This window comes from Trichosurus vulpecula, chromosome 2 (genome assembly GCF_011100635.1).
Source record: "Trichosurus vulpecula isolate mTriVul1 chromosome 2, mTriVul1.pri, whole genome shotgun sequence".
Classification (NCBI taxonomy): Eukaryota; Metazoa; Chordata; class Mammalia; order Diprotodontia; family Phalangeridae; genus Trichosurus; species Trichosurus vulpecula.
In genome coordinates, this window is record NC_050574.1 from 321,882,856 (window position 1) to 321,908,512 (window position 25,657).

The following is a 25,657-nucleotide window of genomic DNA, read 5'->3' on the forward strand; positions in this document are numbered from 1 at the left end:
CACCTCTTCTGGATCTTCAGAGATTGTGGTGTTCTATAATATGCAGCCATATGTCATCAGGAGAATATTGGTATCATGTAGTTGTTAAATATTTAGTCAAGGTAACAAATAGATTATACAAATTGCACTCTTTGTACAATCCAGATTCTTAAGATTTTTCATACATATATTCTTTCTCTCTCTCTTTTTAAAAACATTTATTTATTTTTTTATTTTGAGTTCCAAATTTCATCCCTCCCTTCTGCTCTTCCCCCACCCAATTGAGAAGGCAAGCAATATGATATCCATTATACATGCAAAGTCATACAAAACATACTTCCATATTAGCCATGTTGCAAAAAAGTAAGAAAAATAAAGAAAATGGAAAATAATATACTTTAATCTGTACTCAGATTTCATCAATTATCTTTCTAGAGATGGATAGCATTTTTTTCATCATGAGCCCTTCGGAATTGTCTTGAATCATTGTATTGATTAAAGTAGGTAAATCTTAAACAGTTGATCATTATTACAATATTGCTGTTCCTGTATATAATGGTTTCCTGGTTCTACTTACTTCATTTTGCATCAGTTCATATAACTCTTCCCACATTTTTCTGAAACTATACTGCATGTCATTTCTTATAGCAATGGTATTCCATCAAAATCATATACCACAACTTGTTCAGCTATTCCTCAATTAATGGGCATCCCTTTAATTTCCAATTATTTGCCACCACAAAAAGAGCTGCTATAAATATTTTTGTATGTGTAAGTATTTTTCATTGTTCTTTGCTGTCTTTGGAATACAGACCTAGTAGCAGTATTGCTGGGTCAAAGGGTATGCACAATTTTATAGCCCTTTGGGCATGCACACATACATTCTTAAACATAAGTACCATACTTCTTAAAATGAGTTTTCACCCACTTAAATTTTTTTTTGTACAGAAACTACTTTTGGTCATGATCCTTTTCTAAAGCCCTCAAAAGATTTAATGTTTTTAAGTTTCTACTTTTTAAAAATTTAAACAAATTTAACAGAATCCCATTGTTTTCATAGGTCACAGAGAGAGGAAAGAGAGTAAACCCTGGACTTGGTGTTGTTTTTTGTTTAGAGGAAATAAAAGGCAGCATAAAATAAATCAGGAGAAAATAAATAAGGAGAAAGAATTTGTTATTTCTCATAGTTGGAATGTACCAGAAGAAGAATATGCAAACATAGAAGAAGTTGGGGTGGCAGAGAATTTAACAAATTTCCCTCTCATCTGAACTGAGCAAAAGAGAGTTGAACACAAATTTCAGTTACAGAGGTTAGATCATAAATTGGGGATTAAAATGAGAAAATGAAAGCATAAGAAAATATTTGGTAATACATGTTCAAAGACATTCTAAGGAATTATGTGATTGTAAATCTTAAATAAGTGGAGGCATATGCATGGTTGTGCTGTGCTAATATTAAAAAAATGACTACTATCTACATTATTTTATAGATTTGGTGCCATGCAAATCAAACTACAAAAGGATTACTTTATAGAGCTAGATAAAATAATAACATTCATCTGGAGGAACAAAAGTGAAAAAAAATAGGAAGAAAAGGGACCTATCAGTACCAGGTCTCCAACTATACCAGAAATCAGTTAAAAATAGAAATAGAATCATTAGACTCTTCCTTCTATGTTTCTATGAATCCATTAATAGGGCACTCTTTGGTTATAGTCATATATAGAATCATAGATTTAGAGTTAGATGTATCTTTAAAGACAATTTAATCTAATCCTCTCCTTTTAAAGATTAGGAAACTGAGTCTTAGGAAAGTTAAAGAGATTTTTCCAAGGTTATGGCAGTAAACTAGTATTTGACCTCTGACTCCTGATCCAGTCTTATTTCTACTACAAGCCCCAGTCTTTCAATAAAGTAGCCTATATGGGGATAGAACCTAATACTTTGGCATCATCAATGCCACACTCTAATTAACTAATAATCACATGAATGACAACAACAACAAACACCTATCTATTCAATCAAGCAGTTGGCATTTTCTCATATACTCATAAAACAGGTCAAGAAGATAAAACATTTTTGGTTTTAGTCAACCTGCTGCTTTGTAGACAAAAAATTGTTTGAATGCAATCACTTTTTTATTCTGAATTTGGCAAGGGGGACAGTGGAAATGTGTACAAATAGCTTCACAGAATTCATCTATGGGTTTAACTTAAAGAAGCATGGATGCCTTTGACCTACTGAGAAAGCCATTTGAGCATAACTCTAAGTGATTATACTTGGTATTAAAATTATAAAATAATTCTACTGCACAGAACTAGCAAAGTATCTCAGCACCATAAAGCTCCTATTTTGCTCATAATTTCCGCCAAGCTCTATATTGGTTTAGAGTTTAAATACCAGGTGTACATGGAGTTCAATTTTCTAACTAATATTGCCCTTCCTTGGATTCAGAGGAGCTCTGGACTTAGAATTACAGGACTTGAGTTCAAATCTCAAGTAAGATCTTTGTGAAGCATTAATCTTTCTGGGCCTCAGTTTTTTTTTCCACCTGTACAATAGGGAAGTGAGGGCTTCCTTCTTTGGCTTCTAGCTTAAGCTAGATAGCTTTTAAGGTGTTTTGCAGCTCTAAATCGATGGTCTTCTCCCCTAATGAAAATGATAAAGAGCATATATACAGATAACTATGCTATAAGTAGTGTGTGATAGGGAAGGGAAGATCTAAACAAAGTGCTCTAAGAATAGAGTCATATAAATAAAGTAAAAAAAATACAGTAATAAGTAATATAGTAAGCAGGTATCTGTTTTCTCCATTTTATTCTCATTTACCTTTGAATGAAGTTGGGATCTTGAGTTATTATGTCACAAATATGCATTTTGGATAAAAGTGATATCATAGGCAGCATAGAAAAATGGAAAGGCTATTGGTCTAGGAGTCAAAAAAAACTGTAGAGACCATTAAAATTTTTCTCTTGCCTACATTTCCACTCTTTTTTTTAAAATATTACTTTCCTTTATTAACTCACCGTTCAGTCAAACTTGAGTACTTATGGTTTCCTGCACGTGATATTCTACTTCCTGCTTTTATACAGGTTCTCCCCATGTCCAAAATTTACTTCCCCTTCCCTTAGCTTTGTAGAGTTCCTAGTTTCCTTCAAAGCACAACTCACAAAGGATACTTTCTAATGTTTTTACAAACATGTACATTTTGAATATTTAGAAATATCTCTTCTCTGTAATTCATCCATATGTGTTCTGTGATGACTGAAGGCTCAATGCCGCTGGTGGACAATAACACATTTTTCAAGCCCAAGGGGAACAATTTCCAAACTTTAGCTGGAGTCTTCAAGCGTCTTGCTTCAACATTAAGTACCATGGCTTCTGCTAAATAATCCCCTCTTTCAAAAACTGACCTTCTTCTATGTTTGCATATTCTTCTTCTGGTACATTCCAACTATGAAAAATAACAAATTCTTTCTTCTTATTTATTTTCTCCTGATTTATTTTCTGCTGCCTTTTATTTCCTCTAAACAAAAAACAACTAAAATAAAAATATTACTTATGTTATATATACTTATTATCAACACTGTCTCCCTTCTAATTATCCAAGGTGGGAGATCTACCCAAAGAAGAATGGTAGGTTATGAAATTATATGAATTCTCTAACTACTCTGCCTCAGTTTGCTCATCTGTAAAATGATCATCAATGTAAAATAATCTCTAGTTCTAAATCTATGATCCCTGATAAGTGGCCATCCAGCCTCCTCTTGAATATCTCCATCTGAAAACTTCCTGAAGCATGCATGATATTCTACTTTTGGATGGATCTGCATATAAAAAAGAGTCCACATAAAGCCTGCTACATGAGATCAAAATAGTCAGTTTGTGTTGATCCACTGACAAAAGAGGCACTGTGCCATAAAGAGACAGTTTTACTTTCTCTTCATCTGGCTGGAAAAGTCTCACGAGAGGTGAGATATATGTAGGTGTGGGGGTACGCTCTTTTGCACTGCAGGTAAGGCAGGTGGGGCTACTGTTGTTTGAACATCTACTGGATTTCAGCTGAAGTTGTGGCATCTTCTAACCTCTGTGGCTAGGGTGAGCAGCCCAAGAATGAGACAAGAAATGTGTTTGGGCAGATCAGTTGTCACACATGGGAGAAGATAGAACAAATGGCATTTGTTCTATCTTCTATATCTATCTATATTGTTCAGGAAAAGCTTATGTTAACTCCAAACCTTACCTATTCTGTAAAGTTTGTTTACCTTTCTGTTAAATTAATTTAGAAATCCAGCTTAAAAGTGCATTTGATTGTAGTAATTTCTGATTTGTATGTGTTTTATTAGTGGGAATAGGGTGCTGAGAGAAGGGCATTGAGTCACCATCATTTTAAACTGAGAGAGAATGAGACAGAGAAAGTAGACTCCCTCCCGAAAAAGTGACAGTATCTAAATGAAAGAAAATCTTGTTCATTTATATTTCGTAAGTTCTCAATGTGGGGTAAAAGTAAGAATCTAGCTTTTCTCTTAGATAAAATGTGAACTCATCAATAGTTTTCTTTTGGTGAGTATGCATGTGGTGGAGATGATGACTCATTCCCCACTGTTTTACTCTAAAAATGCTTGAGAAGACTTTTCTGTGTGGTAGGCAGCTGGGCAGGCAGGTGGGCAGGTGGGTGGGCTATTAAGCAGGTACTGGGTGTTAGGCACTCTGTTAGGTGCTGGGGGCATAAATAGATGCAAAAAGATAGTCCCTGCCTTTAAGGAGCTCACATTCTACTGACTGAAGACAACGCATAAAAGAAAGCTGGCAAAAGGAGGATTGGTGAAAAATCTGTAGAGCCAGAAGCACAACTGAGAGGGGAATGGAGCATGACAGGCCTGGACCTCAAAGCTTATCTAGCTCAACTCTTATATTTTATAGATGAGGAAATTAAGGGAAGTTAATGACATGCCAAAGGTCACATAGGTAGTAAATAGCAGAGCCCATATTTGGATTGAGGTCTTCTTATTTCACAATTAATACTTTCGCCTCTATGCTACCTTAGCGAGAGAAGGCTGGCAATATTCATATTGCAAAGATCAAGTCCAAAGGGATAGAAGGGAAGAAAAAAGTAGCTACTTTGTGCGCAGTGCTTCTTAAATAATATCTCATCTGGTCCTCACAACAAGTCGGGGAGGTAGGTGCTATTATTATCCCCATTTTACGATGGAGGAAACTGAAGTTAAGTGACTTGTTTAGAGTCACAGAGTTAGTAAGTGTCTAAGGCCAGACTTGAACACAGGTCTTTCTGACTAAGGTCCCAGCATTCTATGAACTGCACTGCCTAACTTCACTGGGAACTAAGGCACAAGAATTCTACTCCTTCCTCTTCTAAAGCACTCCAGCAGAATCCTGTTACTTTATACAAATAATCCCTAACAAATACACAACTACATTTCAGTATGACACTTTTTCAAAAACATGGAGCATGGAAAGGAGGCAGAGGCAGAGGGTATTCATAGGTTCTGTTTGTCCTTTGTTCTCAAAGAGGATCACGACACCAGGGAAATGATGACATGACTTGCAGTTGACTTTGATTTGAGTGAGAGAGGGCTGTGCAAGGTCACCAGCTTCACTTTCTCCTCCAGAACCATCTGGGTCCAGTGGCCAGATATTTCTTTTATCCTTCCCCTCCCACTGATGAAGAAGAAAAAGAAAAAGAAAACTTTTGTGACAAAGTTGAGTAGACAGAGAGTAAAGAAATAGAGTGACAGTGAAGTCACGGAAGGCTTCTCATAGGTTGTGATTTTTTTAGATCAGTTTTTGAAAGAGGGGATTATTTAGCAGAAGCCATGGTACCTAATGTTGAAGCAAGACACTTGAAGACTCCAGCTAAAGTTTGGAAATTGTTCCCCTTGGGCTTGAAAACTGTGTTATTGTCCACCACAGGCATTGAGCCTTTAGTCATCACAGAATACATATGTATGAATTATAGAGAAGAGATATTTCTAAATATTCAAAATGTACATGTTTATAAAAACATTAGAAAGTATCCTTTGTGATTCATCTAACCTCCATCCCTACCAGTCTTTCCCTCTTGTGAATCATACCCAGTGACTGTGACTACCTAATGCTTACAGCCATTCAAAATCATTGCTGTAAAAGCTGAAATTCTGAATTAAAATTTCTGAGAGTTTGGGGGCCTCTGGAAAGTATATGTGAATATTAGGAGAAATAAATATTCCATCTTTCAAGAAATTCCAAATTACTTAGAAATGAATCAGAAAGGTACAGTGGAGAGAACCCCAGGTCTGAAGTTGGGGACTAGACTTCAGATGGTATATCTGACAATTTCTACCTGCAGGACCTAGAGCTAGTCAGTTAACCTTCTTGGGCTTCAATTTTCTCAGCTGTAAAATGAGGTAGTTGAACTTGATTGTCTCTCATGTCCTTTCTAGCTCTAGATCTATGATCCTATGAGTCTTTTATGAAAGCAGAGGAGGATGATTAAGTTGGCCCTGAAATGTAACTGGTGGGAGATGGTAGAAGCAGAGCCAAAGTAAAGGAGAAAAGGCAGGGACTCTCCTGAGCTCTTCCAAACTCCCCCCAAAAAACTTTAAATAATGCCTCAAAACAAATTCTGAAGTAGCAAAGCCCACAAAAGGATGGGGTAAAATAATTTTTTAGCCCAAGACAACTTAGAAGGTTAGCAGGAAAGGTCTGTCTCAGAGGGGTCAGAGTAGAGTACAATCCAGCAGCCAGGCAGCACCACAGCAAACCAGCAGCAGGCCTTGGGGGTGACTGAATTAGTGGTGGCAGCAGTGGCTTCCAGTGTCCTCAACCCACAGATTGTAAGGGGATCAGACAAATGGTTAGAAGGAGATTGCAGGGGTCCCTTTGATGGCACTAGGAGCAGGACTCCATTGCATTCTCTATACAAGGATCTAAGTTGCAGTCCTTAAAGTCCCAGACAAGGAGGAGCACTAGCACACCAGAACTGATGACCACAGAGTTCCAGGGCAGGAAAGAGTGCTTGTGATCTCTCACAGACCAGAGCACAGGCCAGGAGAGTAGTAAACACACTGCTCCTTAGATCCACCTTCCACCTTGGAAAAACTGAAGATTTACAGACCCTGAGAACTAGCTCTGAAAAGTTGCACAAAAAACCTGAAGTTTAGGACAGTGCCCTCTCCATCCTGGAGCAGAACTCAACTTTAGTACAAAATTAAATGCCAATAATAAATCCAACTTTAACATAAAATCAAAAAAGTAAAAAAATAGGCTAGAAAAAGGAGCAAACAACAAGAACAAAAAAGACCCTGATGATAGAAAGTTACTATGGTGACAGGCAAGATCAAAACACAAACTCAGAAGAAAACAAAGTCAAAATTGCTACATCCAAATCCTCAAAGAAATATGTAAATTGGTCTGAGGCCCAAAAAGAATTCCTGGAAGAGCTCAAAAAGGATTTTAAAATCAAATAAGAGAGGTAGAGGAAAAATTGGGAAAAGAAATTATAGCAATGCAAGAAAATTATTTTTAAAAAGTGTCAACAACTTGGTAAAAGAGGCACAAAAATTGCTGAAGAAAAACAGTATATAAAAAACAGAATACACTAAGTAGTAAAAGAGGTACAAAAGTCCAATGAAGAGAAGAGTGCCTTAAAAAGCAAAATTGACCAAAAGGAAAAGGAGATACACAGCTCACTGAAGAAAATAATTCCTTACAAATTGGAATTGGGCATGTGGAAGCTAATGACTCCATGAGACATCAAGAAAAAATAAAGCAAAATCAAAAGACTAAAAAGAAAGAAAATGTGAAATATCTAATTTTTTAAAAACTGACCTGGAAATAGACTGAGGAAAGATACTTTGAGAATTACTGGACTATCTGAAATCCATGATTTATAAAAAAGAGCCTAGATGTCATCTTTCAAGATATTATCAAGGAAATTGTCCTAATATTCTAGAACTAGAAGATAAAATGGAAAATGAAAGAATCTACCCATCACCTCCTGAAGGAGATCCCCAAATGAAAATTCCCTGCAATATTATAGCCAATTTCCAGAGCTCCCAGGTCAAAGAGAAAACATTACAAGTATTCAAAAAGAAACAATTCAGATCATCATGGAGCCACAGTTAGGATAACATAAGATTTAGCAACTTCTACATTAAAGGATCAGAGGGCTTGGAGCATGATATTTGGGAGGGTAAAAGAACTAGATTTATAACCAAAAATCGCCAAAGTGGATATTCAGTGAAACAGAGGACTTTCAAATATTCCTGGTGAAAAGACCAGAGCTGAATAGAAAATTTAACATATAAACAGATGACTCAAGAGAAGTATAAAAAAAAGCAAACAGGAAAGAAAAATCACAAGGCATTCAATAAGGCTATGTGGGAGGATCATACTTCTAAATCCTAAGAACTTCATTATTATTAGGCAGTTAGAAGGAGTCTATATAGACAGAGGGCATGGGTGTGAGTTGAATATGATGGGATGATTAAACAATAAAGAGTGAGAAAGAGGAATGAACTGGGAAAAGAGGAATGGGAGAGATAGAATGGGGTAAATTATCTCACACAAAAGAGGCACGAAAGAGCTTTTACAGTGTATGGGAAAGATGGGGGAGATGGGGAAGGGAGCATGTGAACCTTATTCTCATAAGAATTGGCTCAAAGCCACTCTGTTGGTATATAAATCTATCATACCCCACAGGAAAGTAGGGGGGAAGGGGATAACAGAAGAGGAGGTGACTCCTCTTGGGCGGCTGATAGAAGGGAGGGCAGATAGGGGGAAGCAGTAGTCAGAAGCAAAACACTTTTGAGGATAGACAGAGTGAAAGGAGAGAAAGTAGGATAAACAGAGGGAAACAGGAGGAGAGAAACACACAGTAATCATAACTGAGAAAAAATTTATAGCAAGTTTCTCTGATAAAAGTCTCATTTCTCAACTATATAGAGAACTGAGTCAAATTTATAGAAATAATAGCCATTCCCCAACTGATAAATGGTCAAAGGATATGAACAGGCAATTTTCAGATAAAGTAATCAAAACTTATTGTCATATGAAAAAGTGCTCTAAATCACTTAGTTTAGAGAAATTAATTAGAGAAATGCAAATTAAAACAACTCTGAGGAGCCATTCCACAGCTAGCAGCTTGGCTAACATAACAGAAAAAGAACATAACAAATTTTGGAGGGGATGTGGGAAAATTGCACTGGAGTTGTGAATTGCACTAATGCACTGGAGTTGTGAACAGAGTAAACCATTTTGGAGAGCAATTTGGAACTATGTATGCCCAAAGGGCTATAAAACTTTGCATACCCTTTGACCCAGCAATGCACTACTAGGTCTGTGTTCCAAAGAGATTTTGAAAAAAGGGGAAAGGACCTATTTGTGCGAGTGTATTTATAGCAGCTTTTCTAGTGGTGACTAAGAATTGGACATTGCCCTTCAATTAGGGAATAGCTGAAAAAGTTGTCGTATACTATTATGATGGAATATTATTGTTCTAGAAGAAATAACAAACAGGATGCTCTCAGAAAAACCTGGAAAGACTTACATGAACTGATGCGAAGTGAAATGAGCAGAATCAAGAGAACATGTTCACAGTAACAGCAATATTGTATGATGATCAACAGTGAATGACAGCTATTTGCAGCAATACAATGATCCAAGATAATTTTGAAGGGCTTATGATGAAAAATGCTGTTCATATCTGGAGAAAAACTTATGGAGTCTGAATGCAGATCAAAACATACTTTGAAAAAAACACTTTTGTTTCTTTTTCCTTCCTTCCTTCCTTCCTTCCTTCCTTCCTTCCTTCCTTCCTTCCTTCCTTCCTTCCTTCCTTCTTTCTTTCTTTCTTTCTTTCTTTCTTTCTTTCTTTCTCTCTAGTCTGTAATTTTCTTTCACAATATGACTAATATGGAAATGTATTTTGCATGACTGCAATGCTTAATCTATATCAAATTGTTTGTCTTCTCAATGAAGGGGGACAAAAAAGGGCAGGAAGAGAATTTGGAACTCAATATTTTTAAAAGCAAATGTCAAAATTGTTTTTACAGGAAATTGGGAGAAAATATGGAATAAAGAAACTACAACCCTCTATTCATGCATCTTTTATATTCTCTCTCTGATACTGGAACTAATTGAGTGGTAGCTTCAGTGGATTTGCAGGAGGTCCACCCCCTTCCCTTGGAGTGCATCTCTGAACTTGCATTCCAACTTCATCTTTTTTCAGTATGCCCAAATTTTGGTGGCCACACACTAATTTAAATTCCTTTTACAGCCAATTTTCCTCTATACAATGTCAACTAGATATGGAGATAAGACTTGCTGAAACTAAGAAGAGAAAAATTCTCCATTTTCATGCAAATATGAGACTTCCTGAATTTCAAATTCTTTTACTTAATTTTGTAGAATCCTTATTTTCCTTCAAAGCATAGCCCAGGTGTAACCTCCATCAGTACTTTCCCAATTTCTCTAAATTATTATGTTAAATTATTATCTATCTATGCTAAATTATTAGCACTATCTGTTTCTCGAAATTACCTTTTATAAATTCATAGATAATTTAGTTTAACTTATTTGGAATATTTTATAACCTCCCCCCGCCCCAGTAGAGTGCATGCTCCTTGAAAGCAGGACCTGTCTCCCTTTTAATCTGTATGCTGGCACATAAAAGGTGCTTTGTAAATAGTTATTAAATTTTGGAAAATATAAGTGACTCTCTTTTGTTGCTCCACTTTTGAGACTAGTTAGATTTTTTTGTAAAAAGCATTCTTGATCATTAATGTTTCATTTGATTATTCAGGGATTTGCTTCATTCTTTGTTTATCTCTAATGCTTTTTTCATTTCCATCCAGATGGTGACCATGAACAATTACACTGATTTTACTAGCAAGCAAGCTGGTTCCATTTGTCTTGATTTGGTGGGAACTGGGGTGCCTTAGGTAGCAGAAAAGAGGATAAAGTATCGTTTTGCTCCATTCCCAAACTATGCAGAAAAATGTCAAATCTCTCCAATATCTTTGCCAAGAAAACCCCAAATGGGGTCACAAAGAGTTGTACATGACTAAAAATGACCGAACAATAGCAACCAATCTATAACACCCCCACCCCAGACTCCATATATCATTTCCAACAATAATGGGTATGGATTAGTTGTGGGATAGGAGATTGTGGGGTTTCTTAACTTGTGAAAATATATTACTTTCCAAAACTTTGGAAAAGTATATCCGTTGGCCTCAAAAGGATATTCATGAAATGAGAAGCCACCTCCCCCAGCCCAGGAGTCAAGTTTGTCAGCTAGTATATATCCCCCCCCAACTCATTTGAAATGAATAAAGAGCTAAATAGAAGAGAGGAATCATTAGGGCTATCAATTTGACATCGGTCTTTTTGATCTCTGTGCTCTATCATAAGGAAAGGGTAAGTGAGTTTCCTTTTAATCTTCTCCACCACACTTTAAAGGGCTACTGTAATGTTCCCACCAACTGAATCATTTCCATTTCCAACTCTAATTAATCTGTGAATAAATATCCTTTGGAGATGTGGGCTTGTTTAAATGATGGCTGTCTTCCCACCTTTAATCTATGACACTGCATTTCTCTCAAGAGAAAATAGCCCCTAGAGTACTTACTCCCGCTCTCTTCCTTTGAGTTTATATGTGGAACTCTCTTCCTTTTTTATTATTACATAATAATGGCTTTAGTAGGTGAATAAAAGGTTGTGCAAGTTTTATAAAAATGAAAGACTATTCACCCTTGCTTCCTTTAATCTACTGCATTCTCCACTAATGAGTATAAATTATCTAAGCTATTTCACCAAGTCTTTATACAGTACAATACCAGCTGGCAGGTCATTCTCAGAAAGCACTTTTTAAATATCATTACTAGTGGTATTATCTTTAATCTTTTGTGGTGTGAAAATTGAGGACAACATGAAACTTAATTCAAAGCAATGAGCCTAATTTCTGTTCACTGTTGGAGGCATAGAGGTAGGCCTGTTTTGGGATGTTCAAAAAAAATTGTTTTAAGAACTAACGAACTAGACTGGCAACTCAATTAGGCTCAAATTTGATTAAAATAAGAAGCAACTTGGTCCTACACTATAGGCCAAATTCAAAATAAGGAAGAAAAACCTATTATAGCATCAAGCCATATAGACACTTAAATGTGTACTGTCTAAAGAGATTCCTGATTTTTAGTCTAAGTTTTATTGTTTCATAAAATTGCTTCAAGTGTGTAGGCACAATCTGTACAGGAAAGAGAATAAGGGAGCTCTTTGATGTTATTATCTTAGTGGCTTCACTGCCTATATTGATGACCCACGAAAAAAACCTAACGGTACCACTTCTCTCCCCAACTTCACTCTGTGGACTGTGGTCATGGTCATCCAATTTAAAATGCAAACTCCTACGTCGAGTCAGCTCCTTCTGTTAGTGCCAAATGGGCAAATATTTTCAAAGCCACCAATTCTACTATTTGCCGTGCAAAATCTATTTGTGTTTATATCTGTGGTCTCTATCTCCCTTCACTTTTAAAAGTTCAACCCATGTGTAAGACTCAATTTTCCACCCTTTGTCTATTCTCATCCTTTCATCCTTATTCCTCATACAGCTAAGCAGAAGCTCAACATGTCTTTTAGCTTGGAACACAAAGCTGGTTGAATGACTGAGGTTTCAACTGACCCTTATTGCAGTATTTAGATTTTGGGAAAGTAGCTCAAGACTTAATGTTCATACCTGGCATTTCACTTGTTTTAAGTGTATAATGAATAGATGAAGGAAAAAGCATTTATTTGGTCCTTTTTACATGCTGAGAACTTTGATGAGCACTTGGAATGCAAATACCTTAATTCAAGTCTGACCTGTGTGGTCCTGGGCAAGTCACTTAACTACTATTTGCCTTAGTTTCCTTAAATGCAAAATGATGCTAATATCCATCCACCTTGTGAAGATCAAATGAGATAATATTTATAAAGCACTTACCACAGTGCTTGGCACATAGTAGGTGCTTAATAAATGTTTATTCCCTCCCTCCTTCCCTGTGGTTGGTCTTGGTCCTCCTCCTATAATCATTGTTTGGGCCCTGATTGGCTCAGAATGAATGTAAATAACAAGTATTTCTGTTTGGTCCAGAAACCATGATGGATCTTCCCTACCCAGATCTATTCTTTTTTTTAAAGATGCCATTCTTTGCCTCATTTTCTTATTAAGCCTTAATCACTAAATGGGCATTGCCACAGTCAAGCTGAGACCCATTAAGTACCTGAGCTTGAAAAGGCCAAGGTCTGCCACTGCGTAGTGGACCATCTCCAATTGTCCTGATCTATATCTGGCCACTTGACCCCAATGGCTCCAGAGGAGAAAGTGAGGCTGACGATTTAGCACAGCCCTCCCCACTTAAATCCAATTCACTCGCATGTCATGGCATCACCTCCCTGATGTGATCTTCTTCAAGAACAAAGGACAAACAGGAGCAATGACTACTAGTACTCCACTGACACACAGCACAACAGAGGACAACATTAAAGATAATGAAGGTGTCTTAGAGTTATACCATATGAAGAACAGACGAAGAAACCGAAGGTGTTTAGCCAAGAGAGAAGGTTATGGGTAGATATAAAAGCTAGCTCCAAATACTTAACAGGCTTTTTATGGGAGTGAGACTGCACTTGTTTTGTGGAGGTAGAACCAGGTGGAAGTTACAAGGAGGTGGTTCTGGCTCTACACATAAAAGGACTCTCTGTACACTGGAAATGTTCAACATTTCTGTAGAATGTTTTGCCCTCAGGAATTGTTCCTCTGGAATTGTCCAAGCAGCATCAAAAAGATCCCTATAGCAAGTGGGACTTGGACTAGCTATGTTCTGTTCCAACTCGAAAAGGTTACAAGTCTCTAATTCAATTTATTTTTTTCCCTTTTGGTTTGTGGTCATTATAGAAAAAAAATTCCACCTCTGGAGTGAAAAGGGCCTCAGCAAATGACAAACACACCTTGTCCCGGAATAACATGAGCTGATTAATAAATGAATATTTTCATTTTGTGTAAATTTCAATGTTGGTCACTTTCATGTACGCTGTGAACTTTGTGCTGTAATTGATACATATATAACCAGAGATACATATATAACCACATTATAACCAGAGAAAGTGGTAACTTTATAGAGAATTAGAGATCATCTAATAGGCAAATCTCCTTGTTTTAGTTGATGAAACTGAGGCCTTGGAGATTAAGTCACTTAGCCGTACTGGATCACCGGAGAGACAAGACTGAGCGCTAAGTCTAGCACTTTTTTAAAATAAAGGACGATGAATTAAAACTAATTCCGTGATCCCATAGCAAGGCAGTACATTGAATTCACAAGACCTGAATTCACCCCTAGCCTCAAAAACTTCTGTTTGACCTTGGGCAAGTCATTTAACCTGTTGGCCTCAGTTTCCTTAACTGTAAAATAGGAATGATAATAACACCTACACCTTAGAGTTGTTTGAGAGGATCAAATGAGATAGTATTTGTAAAGTGCTCAGCACAGTTCCTGGCATATAATAAGCACTATATTTTGTTATCGTTTAGTCATTTCAGTTGTGCCTGACTCTTTGTGACCCCATTTGGGGTTTTCTTGGCAAAGATAATGGAGTGGTTTGCCATTTCCTTCTCCAGCTCATTTTACAGATGAGGAAACTGAGGCAAACAGGGTTAAGTGACTTGCCCAGGGTCACATAGTTAGTAAGTGTTTGAGACCACATTTGAACTTAGGAAGAGGAGTCTTCCTGACTCCAGGCCCAGTACTCTGTGTGCTATGGCGCCATCTAGCTGCCCTAAGCACTACTAGTGCAGGGTATTCTTATTCTTATCCTTAGATCAAAATCATGGACCTAGAACTGGAAGGGTCCTCAAAGGCCATGAAGCCCAAATCCTTCATTTTATAAATGAGGAAACTGAAACCTAGGATGGTTATATGACTTGCCTAAGGTCACCCAAGTAGTATATGTCAGAGGCAGGATTTGAATACAGGTCCTCTACCTCCAGAGCCAGTACTCTTCTCTCTTTTAACACAGCTATCCCACACTACCCTGGAAGAGATATCCGACCAAGTTCTTTCCTTACTGGTGTCACATTTGCATTCAGACTCATTTGTGTGACTGAAGTCAGATCGTGGTATTCTGTCAACTGAGTCATTGGCCATCCGCATTAGGGTTTGCTGTCATTTACTCTACTACCTGGGCAACTAAAATGTGCCTTTGATGATCATTTATTCATAGTCCATAAATATGTAGTGTATAGTATGAGTTCTGTTTATCTGTGTGCTGACTTCTGCTTATCTTTATGGGGGCATGAAGATTCTGAACAGCAGAGTCAATATGTTATTCTGGGTGCCACTGATCACACAAAGTGTGTCTTATGCTGTAGAATGGAGCAAAAGCTTCAGCAGCTCATAAACTTTTATGGTATGTGTTTCCACTGGGGTTAGTGCTCAGGCTATTAAATGTGAAATAGACAGCTTCTCTTTGGTGTAAAGATGGAATCTGACCCAAAATAATACTTTAGCTTATCACAAAAAAGGGACAAGATTCTGTCCACTTTGGGAGTGTTAGCGTCTCATCTTGAGAATGTTGGTATTTCAAGTCTTTGAAATGGAAAATTCTTTAATTTCCAGAATTGTTGATGTAGTTCTTAATTTATGCAAGGTCTCACATCAAAGGAAAGTTGTACTGGGTCTTCTGCACCATCAGGGCACAAGCCTGCCAGAGTACCACTTTTTAAAGATACTGAGTGGACTGTATCAGTCACACTAACTGTGAGGTTTGTAAGATGCATCAGAAGAATTGGTCTCATTCATGTTACTCTGGTCTGTCTTTCCTGTCTTCACAGTTGCTTTTAATTTAGACCTCTCAACTTTCTAGATCATATTTTTAAAATTTAATTTATTTCAATTAATAAAAATTTAACTTCTCTCCCTTCCACTTCCTCCATCCCCATTGAAAAATAAGGAAGAACAAAAACTCTGTTATAAATATTCCTAGTCAAACAAAACAATTCCCCGTTTTGACCATGTCAGAAAAGTATGTATCAATCTACACTCTGAATCCATTATCTCTTTGTCAGGAGGTAGGTATGTTTCACTCATGTTTTATCATGAGTGCTCTAGAGTCATGGCTCATAATTGTATTGATAAGGACTCTTAAATCTTTCAAATGTTTGGTACTTGAATTTTTTCTTTCTTGCTGCTTATTCCACATTTTCCTTGTCCTGGAAGCTCTGTATTTTTGCTATAATGTCCCTGGGAGTTTTAATTTTGCTATTTCTTTTAAGAGCTGAGGGGTGGATTCTTTCTCTGTTCACTTTGAATAATGATTCTAAGAAGTCTGGGCAGCTTCCTTTCATGATTTTTAAAAATATGATGTTTATGTTTTGGTTTGGTTTTTGGTCATGATAATTCAATGATCCTTAAATTATCTCTCTTTGATCTGTTTACTTGTATAGTTGCTTTTTAACTGAAATACCTTATGTTTTCTTCTATTTTTCCAGTGTTTTGACTTTGTTTTAATGTTTCTTATTGTTTCATGATCTTACTAACTTCTCTTCGATCCATTCTAACTTTCAAAAAATCTGTTGCTTGGATAAGGTTTTATATCTCGTAAGCCAACTCACTAATTCTCTTTCCAATTCTTTCTTCTGTATCTCTCATTTCTTTTTCAACGATTTCCTCCAGTACTCTCATTTGTTTTCTACTTCTTTCTTCTAACAATCTCATATCATTTATAAGATCATTTTAATTCTTTTAAAAACTTCCTGCTTCATTTATTCTCAGAGTTCTAGTTAAACTTGTCCAAGTTTTCCTTGAGGCTTTGCTTGTATGTGTTTTGAAGTCATTCTCTTTTTCAGGGCTAGTGTCTTGTACATGTCAGTCACCCTAATAGCTCTTTGTGGTGAAATTCTCATGTTTGATCAATCTTGACCTTACTTTGTGACTTTGGACTTTTCATTAAGGTTAGGCTCTGGGCACTTCTGGAGTGGATGTCTGCTCAATGTCTTGATCCTGTTCTACTGCTGCTTTCTACTGGTATTGAGTATTGTGTTATTCAAGGATCTCAGTGACAGCCGAGATAAGGGAACTTCAAGCTGTCAGTGCCACCCAAAGCAGTCTGATCTAGGGCAAAGTCTGCATGCTTCTTCTTGGTCTGAGGTCTGCAAGTTCCTGACCTGGATTTGGGTCTCAGCAGCATGACCGTAAACTTCCATCTAGTTGGAGTTCCAAGAGGCTTCTTCAGGATTCAAACACTGTCAGCCAGCTAGAGAGTTCTATAGGCTCAGAAAAATAGAATTTAAGACTCTCCTTTGGTATGTGTGCCCTGTCCTAATTTTCTGATGCAGGCTTCTTTCAGACTGGGCTGGGGCTTAGATATGAGGCCCCATTCTACTTCTGGGGTCAGAATCACACCACTGGTTCTTGCTTCTGTTATTTTCTCTGTGCTCACTAAATGGCCTAGGGCCCTCAATTGCTTCTTGCCCAGGTTATCCACCCTTAGGCTCAGGTCTTCTCTTTAATCTGCCTTGGATCTGTGACCCCCCTCCAGAATGTGAGTAACAGAAATGCCAATTGGCACCTCTTCCTGCTCCCTGCACAAGATCAGAAGAACCCATTATGATGGACCTCGTTCCTTATTTAGCCTTAGTCCACAGCTTATGTCCCTTGTTCAGCTCCCACACAGGAAGTCTCCATATCCCAGTCTTAGTCCTAGTATCCGCAAGCTTTTCTACCTACATCCCTATGCCAACCTTGGTGGCAAAAATGACTTTTTGTTGTTTTATCCTGGATTTTCTGATCAGGACTCCATTTAGAATGTTTTCTAGGTCTTTGCTGAGTAGTTTTTAGGAAGAGCTGGACTGTACTGCTTCATTCTACTCCATCATCTTAGCTAATCTCTTTCTAGGCCACACTCTTGATCACCCTTGCCTAGCTGCCTTTGTTCTTTTTTAAATTTTTTTTTTAATTTTTAGCTTACAACACTCAGTTCCACAAGTTTTTGAGCTCCAAACTTTCTCCTCTTCCTTCTCCTCCCCGCTCCCTCCTTAAGATGGAATGTAATCTGACATAGGCTCTATATATATACCTTCACATTAAACTTATTTTCACAATAGTCAAGTTGTAAAGAAGGATTATAACCAACAGAATGAGCCATGAGAAAGAAGAAACAAAACCAAAAAAGAAAAAAAAGAGAGAGAGCAAATAGTTTGCCTCAATCTGCAGTCAGACTCAATAATTCTTTCTCTGGATGTGCATAGCTTTTTCCATCATGAGTCTTCTGGAACTGTTTTAGAACCTTGCATTGCTGAGAAGAGCCACCTCTATCAAAGTTAGTTATCATGGATACCATGTGGCTGTAATCATGTATAGCATTCTCCTGGTTCTGCTCCCCTCACTCAGCACCAGATCATGTAAGTCTTTCCAGGTTATTATGAAGTACATCTGCTCCTCTCTTATAGCACAATAGTATTCCATCACATTCATATACCACAACTTGTTTAGCCATTCCCCAATTGATGGGCAACCCCTTGATTTCCAATTCTTTGACACCACAAAAGAGCTGTTAAAAATATTTTTGTACATATGGGTCCTTTTCCCACTTGTATGATCTCTTTGGGATAGAGCCCTAGAAGTGGTATTGCTGGGTCAAAGGTTCTGCAATTTTTATAGCCCTTTGGGCATAGTTCCAAATTGCTCTCCAGAATGGTTGAGTCAGTTCACAACTCCACCAACAATGCATTAATGTTCCAATTTTCCCACATCTTCTCCAGCATTTATCATTTTCCTGTTTTGTCATGTTAATCCAATATGACAGGAGAAATGTGGTACCTCAGAGATTTTTTTGATTTTCATTTCTCTAATCAATAGTGATTTAAAGCATTTTTTCATATGACTATAGATATCTTTAATTTCTTCCTCTGAAAATTGCCAGTTCGTATCCTTTGACTGTTTATCAGTTGGGGAATGACTTGTATTCTTATAAATTTGACTCAGTTCCCTGTATGTTTTAGAGATGAGGCCTTTATTGGATACACTGGTTGTAAAAATTCTTTCCCAGTTTTCTGCTTCCCTCTTAATCTTTGTTGTATTGGCTTTGTTTGTACAAAAAACTTTTCAATTTAACATAATCAAAATTATCCATTTTGCATTTTGTAACACTCTCTATCTCTTGTTTCATCATAAATTCTTCTGTTTTTCATAAATCTGATAGGTAAACTTCCTTGCTCTACCAGTTTGTTTATAGTATCAACCTTTATATCTAAATCATGAACCCATTTGGACTTTATTTTGGTATACAGTGTAAGATGTTAGTCTATGTCAAGTTTCTGCCGTACTATTTTCCAGTTTTCCCAGCAGTTTTTGTGGAATAATGAGTTCTTATCCCAGAAGCTGGATGCTTTGGGTTTATCAAAGAGTAGATTGCTATAGTCATTGACCGCTGTGTCTTGTGTACCTAACCTATTCCACTGATCTACCACTCTGTTTCTTAGCCAGCACCAAGTAGTTTTGATGACTACTGCTTTATAGTACAGTTTAATATGTGGTATGGCTAGGCTACCTTCCCTAGCATTTCTTTTCCTTAATTCCCTTGATATTCTGGACTTATTGTTCTTCCAGATGAATTTTGTTATTATTTTATCTAGCTCTATAAAATAATTTTTGATAGTTTGATTGGTGTGGTACTAAATAAGTAAATTAATTTAGGTAAAATTTTCATTTTTATTATATTAGCTCAGCCTAACCACGAGCAACTGATCTTTTTCCATTTATTTAGATCTGACTTTATTTGTGTGAAAAGTGTTTTGTAATTGTGTTCATATAGGCTCTGGTTTTGTCTTGGCACATAGACTCTCAAATATTGTATACTGTCTACAGTAATTTTAAATGGAATTTCTCTTTCTATCTCTTGCTGAAAAAATATGGAACGCTTCATGAATTTGCTTGTCATGCTTGTTCAGGGGCCATGCTAATCTTCTCTGTATCGTTCCAATTTTAGTATATGTGCTGCCGAAGTGAGCACTTGCCTTTGTTCTTTATCTTTGTACTTAGCATAAAACAGAGCCATAATCAGGGCAGGCAACTGCACCTTTGGAGTGCTGAAATTTAGAGGCTGCTGATAGCATATGCTTTCCTTTAGCAGTGTAGAAAGAACTGAGATTAGAACTTGGTTAGCAAGGCTAAAAAGTTAAAATAGGAAGGTACCACATACTTCAAGTAAACTCGCTAGCCTTCACTCCCATCATGGTGCTTCCCTAGCAATAATCAATGATTTGTCACATATCCTGGTCTCTGGTATCAACCCATTGTCTGTAATCTGAATAGTGTTTCTACAGTCTCTTTAGAAACCTGGCTCCTTATCTATTGTTCCTCACTTCAGACTCTGATAAAATAGGTTAGCCTGTCTTCCTCCTTGCCCCCCCCCATCACTACTCTAATTACTTCAACAGCAAAGTAGATAGGTAACTACCATGTCATCTCAACTGAGAGGTTGAACTCTATGAATTGTCCAGACCCATGTTTTCCTGTTATGAATCCTCTAAAACCTGGCATTCCACTCTAGAGCAGGACACTTAATAGATATATTTTTAAGTGATTTTCTTCTTGTTTATTGCCATAAATATTGTCAGAAAAAAATCATTCAATATTTTTTGTTTCATTTAGGACTTTTTTTGACAAATGACCTCCTTTTCAATCCTTAAACTTGAGGTTTTCAAAATTAGGAAATTAAATTATGTCCAAGCATTGCTTCTTTACTTTTGTCAGTTGTCTACACTCATTTTGAATGAATTTATGAAGACTAAGGTTGAAATTAGTCATCTTTAATGTTTTAAAAACCCAAATCTGCATAGCCTTTATAAGCTTTGGGAATCTTCATCTCCACTCCTACTCTCATTGGCCAATTAAGGCTATGTTTTTCCCCCAGGATTCCAGGGGTACCTATGCCCTTGAGGATTAGGTGTATCTTTATAATTCTTTAAGATCAAGCCCCATTCTGGTCTGTTCTTCCTCATATCAATTACTAGTCACCATTAGTATCCCTTTTAGATCATTGACCCAGTCCTGGTTGAGTTGAACAAATATTTATTAAGTGCCTGAAGTGTTTTTACAGATTATAAGAGCCTGAGGTTGAATTTGAACTTGTATCTTCTTGATTCCAGGCCCAGTGCACTATCTGCTCTTCCACCTAACTGTTCTTTATATTTTCTTCCTTGTTATATGATATATGAGATGATGTTACATGATACAGCCAGATAATTCAGGTGGTAGCATATACCATGTACCTCTCCATTCCCCTGTATGTGACATTCATTTTATTTTAAATTAATTTCAATGTTTTGTTACATTCTAAGTTCTGAACTGTCTCCCTCCCTCCCCACCCTACATTAGAGAAGGCTATTTTCACACACACACACACACACATGCATGCACACACCACACCCACACACAGAGTCACACTATCAGTTCTTTTTCTGAAAGTGCATAGCATCTTCCTTTATAGGTCTTTTGTAGTTGGTTTGAATATTTATAATACTTAGAATAACTTATTTGCTCACAGTTATTCTTTGAACAGTATTGTTGTACCTGTATACAATTCTTTTAGTTTGGTTCATTTCACTCTTCATTATTTCCTGTAAGTTTTTCCACATTTTTATAAAATCAATTTGCTCATTATTTCTCACAGCACAGTTGCATTCCATCACAATCATAACACAACTTATTTAGCCATTCCTCATTTGTCGGGCATCCCTTCAATTTCCAGCTCTTTGCCAGCACAAAGAGAGCTGCTATAAATATTTTAGAACATGTGGTTCTTTTCATTTTTTTTCCTGATCACAGCCCTAATATTGGTATTTCTGGGCCAGATGGTATACACAATTGTATAATACTTTGGGCGTGATTACAGATCACTCTCCAAAATGGTTGGATCAGTTAAAAGTTCCACCAACAGTCAATTAATGTCCAATTTTTCCAAATCCCTTTCAACATTTGTCATTTTCCCCTTCTATCATTTTAGTCAATCTTATAGGTGTAAGATGATATCCCAAAGTTGTTTTCATTTGCATTTCTCTAATCAATAATGATTTAGAGCAATTTTTGTATGACCATATGTAGTTTTGATTTCTTCAATGAAAAACTGACTGTTCATATGCGTTGACCATTTATCAATTGGAGAATGACTTATATTCTTATAAATTTGATGAAGTTATCTATATATTTGAGGTATAAGACCTTTATTTGAAAAGCTTCCTTTAAAAATTTTCCCCTAATTTTCTGCTTTTCTTCTAATCTTGGCTACGTTGATTTTATTTGTACAAAACCTTTTTAATTTAATGTAGTCAAAGTTATCCATTTTACATCTCACAATGCTCTCTATTTCTTGTTTATTCATAAATTCTTTTCCTATCCCTAAGTCTGATAGATAATATCTTACATGTTTGTCTAATTACTTATGATATCTCTTTTTATATCTAGGTCATATATCAATTTTTACTTTATTTTAATAAATGGTGTAAGATATTGGTCTCTATCTGATTTCTGCCAGACTACTTTTCAGTTTTCCCAACAATTTTTACTAAGCAGTGAATTCTTGTCCCAAAAGTTTAAATCTTTATATTTGTCAAACACATGGTTACTATAATCATTTACTACTGTGTATTGTATGTCTGCTCTGTTCCACTGATCCACCTTTTTATTTGCTAGCCAGTATCAGGCAGTTTTGATAATTACTGCTTTATATTATGGTTTAAGATCTGGTACTGCTCAACTTCCTTCCTCTACATTTTTTATTAATTCTTCTGATATTCTCAATCTTTTATTCTTCCAAATGAATTTTGTTATTATTTTTCATGGTTCAACACAATAATTTTTTTGGCAATTTAATTGGGATGGCATTGAATAAGTAGGTTAGATTAGTTAATGTAGAATTGACATTTTTATTATAGTGGCTCTGTCACTCATAAGCAATATTTCTCCAGTTATTTAAATCTGATTTTGTTTGTATACAAAATGTTTGTATGTATGTTCATGTAGGTCCTGGGGTTGTATAGATAGGTGTACTCCTGGGTATTTTATGCTGACTACAGTTATTTTAAATGGGATATATCCTACTATGTGACATTCATTTTCGGTTCTCTGGAGACAATTGTATTCCATGGCTTACAGTCATAAAGCATAGTAGAATACTGATATTTTAAAAATTGGGCCTTTTTAGGGGACATGTTTAGGACTATTAAAGGAGTTGTATGATTTCCTGAAGGTCATTCAGCCTGATCTGTTTCATGCTGGTCCCACCTTTTTGCCCATCTGTATTGACTATCGTAGATGTATGTATTGATGGATAAACTCTCTATATTTTCCATCTAACTGCTTACTACTATCTAGGCAATAGACATTCTTCATCTTCTTAGTCTTTCCTGTTTGTATGATTCAGGTATTTAAAGATCTCTTCCAGGAGCATTTGCAATATTCTAGGCCTTGTGGAGCTAACACCATGTTATCTGCAAACATTCATAGGGAATCCCACTTTAACTTAGAATCTGTGCTAGATGTCATCTTTCACAGAAGCAAATATGTTTTGTGAGCATAGGCCTTCTTATTTTATGCTTTATCTGATGCCGGTGAACAGAGAATCATAACATTGTTTATCTCAGTTATATCTTTCAAGGATTCTTGAGTGATTTTGATATATGAATGAGAGAAACCTTGTTGGGAGAGGGCCTTTAAGGTAGCTTCTTGACCTAAGGAATCAAACTCTTTTTCATAACAACGATAACCATAGTGAGATCTTCTATTCTCTTCATCTTTCTCAGTTGCATAGTGGTAAAAAGATGCTCCCTGAGTAATATAACTTGTGGAAGTCTGCCTATTTTCCACACCAAAATCGTTGACTGAGGATACCCTCAGATTATCATGACCATCTTGCATAAATGGAAAATAGGCATGTAGATTAGTGTATGTTGATTCTCTCTTAGCCATTTTTTTGATATTAATAAAGTCAAAGGTTTTTTCCCCACAGCTTCATCTAGCTACCCTTCCTTTATGATACTTTACGATTACTAAATCCCTGACAATTTCGTCGTCTCCAGCACAGCGCTCTACGTATACTTGGTCCAATCCTACTCTTTTTCCTCTTGTACTTTTTATTTACCATTCTACTCCTTCTATAAGCACATCTGAAACCTTCATGTTAGAAACTAACTTTGGTAGTTCTATTCTCCTTGATGGTGAAAACAATTTCTTTTTAAAATCTTAGCAATATTTTCTATTTTTCTCTATTGCCATTATCCTTCCATTTTTATATTCTTTTTTTGTTCTCTTCTGCTCTTTGTCCTCTTTCTTTTTGTGTCTTTTCTTCCTTCCTTTGTTCACTCATTCTTTCTTTTTCTTTCTTTCTTTTCCTTCCTTCCTTCCTTCTTTTTTTCTGGGTCTCTCTATCTTGTCCTGGTTGGTAGTACAATGTCCACTTACAGTTCTAATAACAAAACTGAATAGCACAGAAGGTTTCACTTGCTTGTTTTTCTGACCTGGGTTAATTTCCCCATCCTTAGGCAGCCTGGTGGCCCTTTACTCCAGAAGGCTCACCATGTCATTGCTGGACTTAGTGCAGATACCCAATTGACTTTATCACCACCACACATCAGAATTCCCAAGCTCAAGTGATCTATGAGACATTTCCTTAGACATCTCCTCATTTCTCACCCAGCTTATTCATTTTTTAATTCTTTGACTTCCCTGGCAGGACCCATTTTGGACTTATTTGGCTCCTCCACCACACCCCTAGTAAACTCATCAAAGGGAATGCTCATCTTCTTGTAAGATTCAATCAGCCTTGTAACTCACAACTCATCAGCACCCTCTGCCCCTCTGATTGGACAACTGAGCCATGAACTTCTCTATTTCTAGAGAAGCAGTCATTTTGCACTTCTTTGGCTTCTCCACCATTCTCCTGTGCTGGTGTACTTCCTCTACCCCCTCCCCCGCCCCGGGCCCCATGATTGTAAGCTCCTGGAAAGCAGAGAGTGTCTTTTTTTTTGGAGGGGAGGTATTTATATCCTGAACACTCAGCACAGTGCCTGACCCATAGAAGGTACTTAATAAATATTTACTGACTACTGACAACCAGCCTCAGCCTCTTCACTAGAAAGGCATGTACCACAATGTTCAGAATTTGTCTTCTCTTTCATCCTGAAATGCCTTTAGGATGACTCTGTTTAGCTACATTTCTTGCCAAGCTTTTAAAAAAAAACTGGTTTTATCTCCTGTTTTGTATGGTAAAACTATTCATAATGATCTACTTTCTTTCTCTGTAACAGCTTTACAAACAACTTTATATTTTCAAATGGTATTGCTTCTGATCATCATCTCCGCTTGGCAATCCAATCCAATATTTGCTGACTAAGATGCTTTTAAGGACATTTTTGGTATCCTTATAGTGATAATTAATTTACATTGGTTCAACTTCTTTATGAAATTATTATAATTGGTGTCGATGTCATTTCTACTGTTCATTATCCATTTTTCATTATAGATAACTCAATTAAATGAGTCAGGATTGAGGTGTTTTAATTGCATACCATATATATTTCTTATTATTCTTTCATCTAGTCTTAAATTAATTCTTATATTTGCTCTAGCAAGTTGGTAGTCTGACTGTA

The 25,657-nt window shown here is 36.6% G+C and overlaps 1 non-coding gene across 1 annotated transcript; it reads right to left on the minus strand.

The window, feature by feature from the left end:
- Positions 1-19,915: 19,915 nt before the first annotated feature.
- Positions 19,916-20,022, minus strand: LOC118840624. Its single transcript, XR_005009794.1, has one exon. It is a non-coding gene; the product is annotated as a U6 spliceosomal RNA (small nuclear RNA).
- Positions 20,023-25,657: the final 5,635 nt, after the last annotated feature.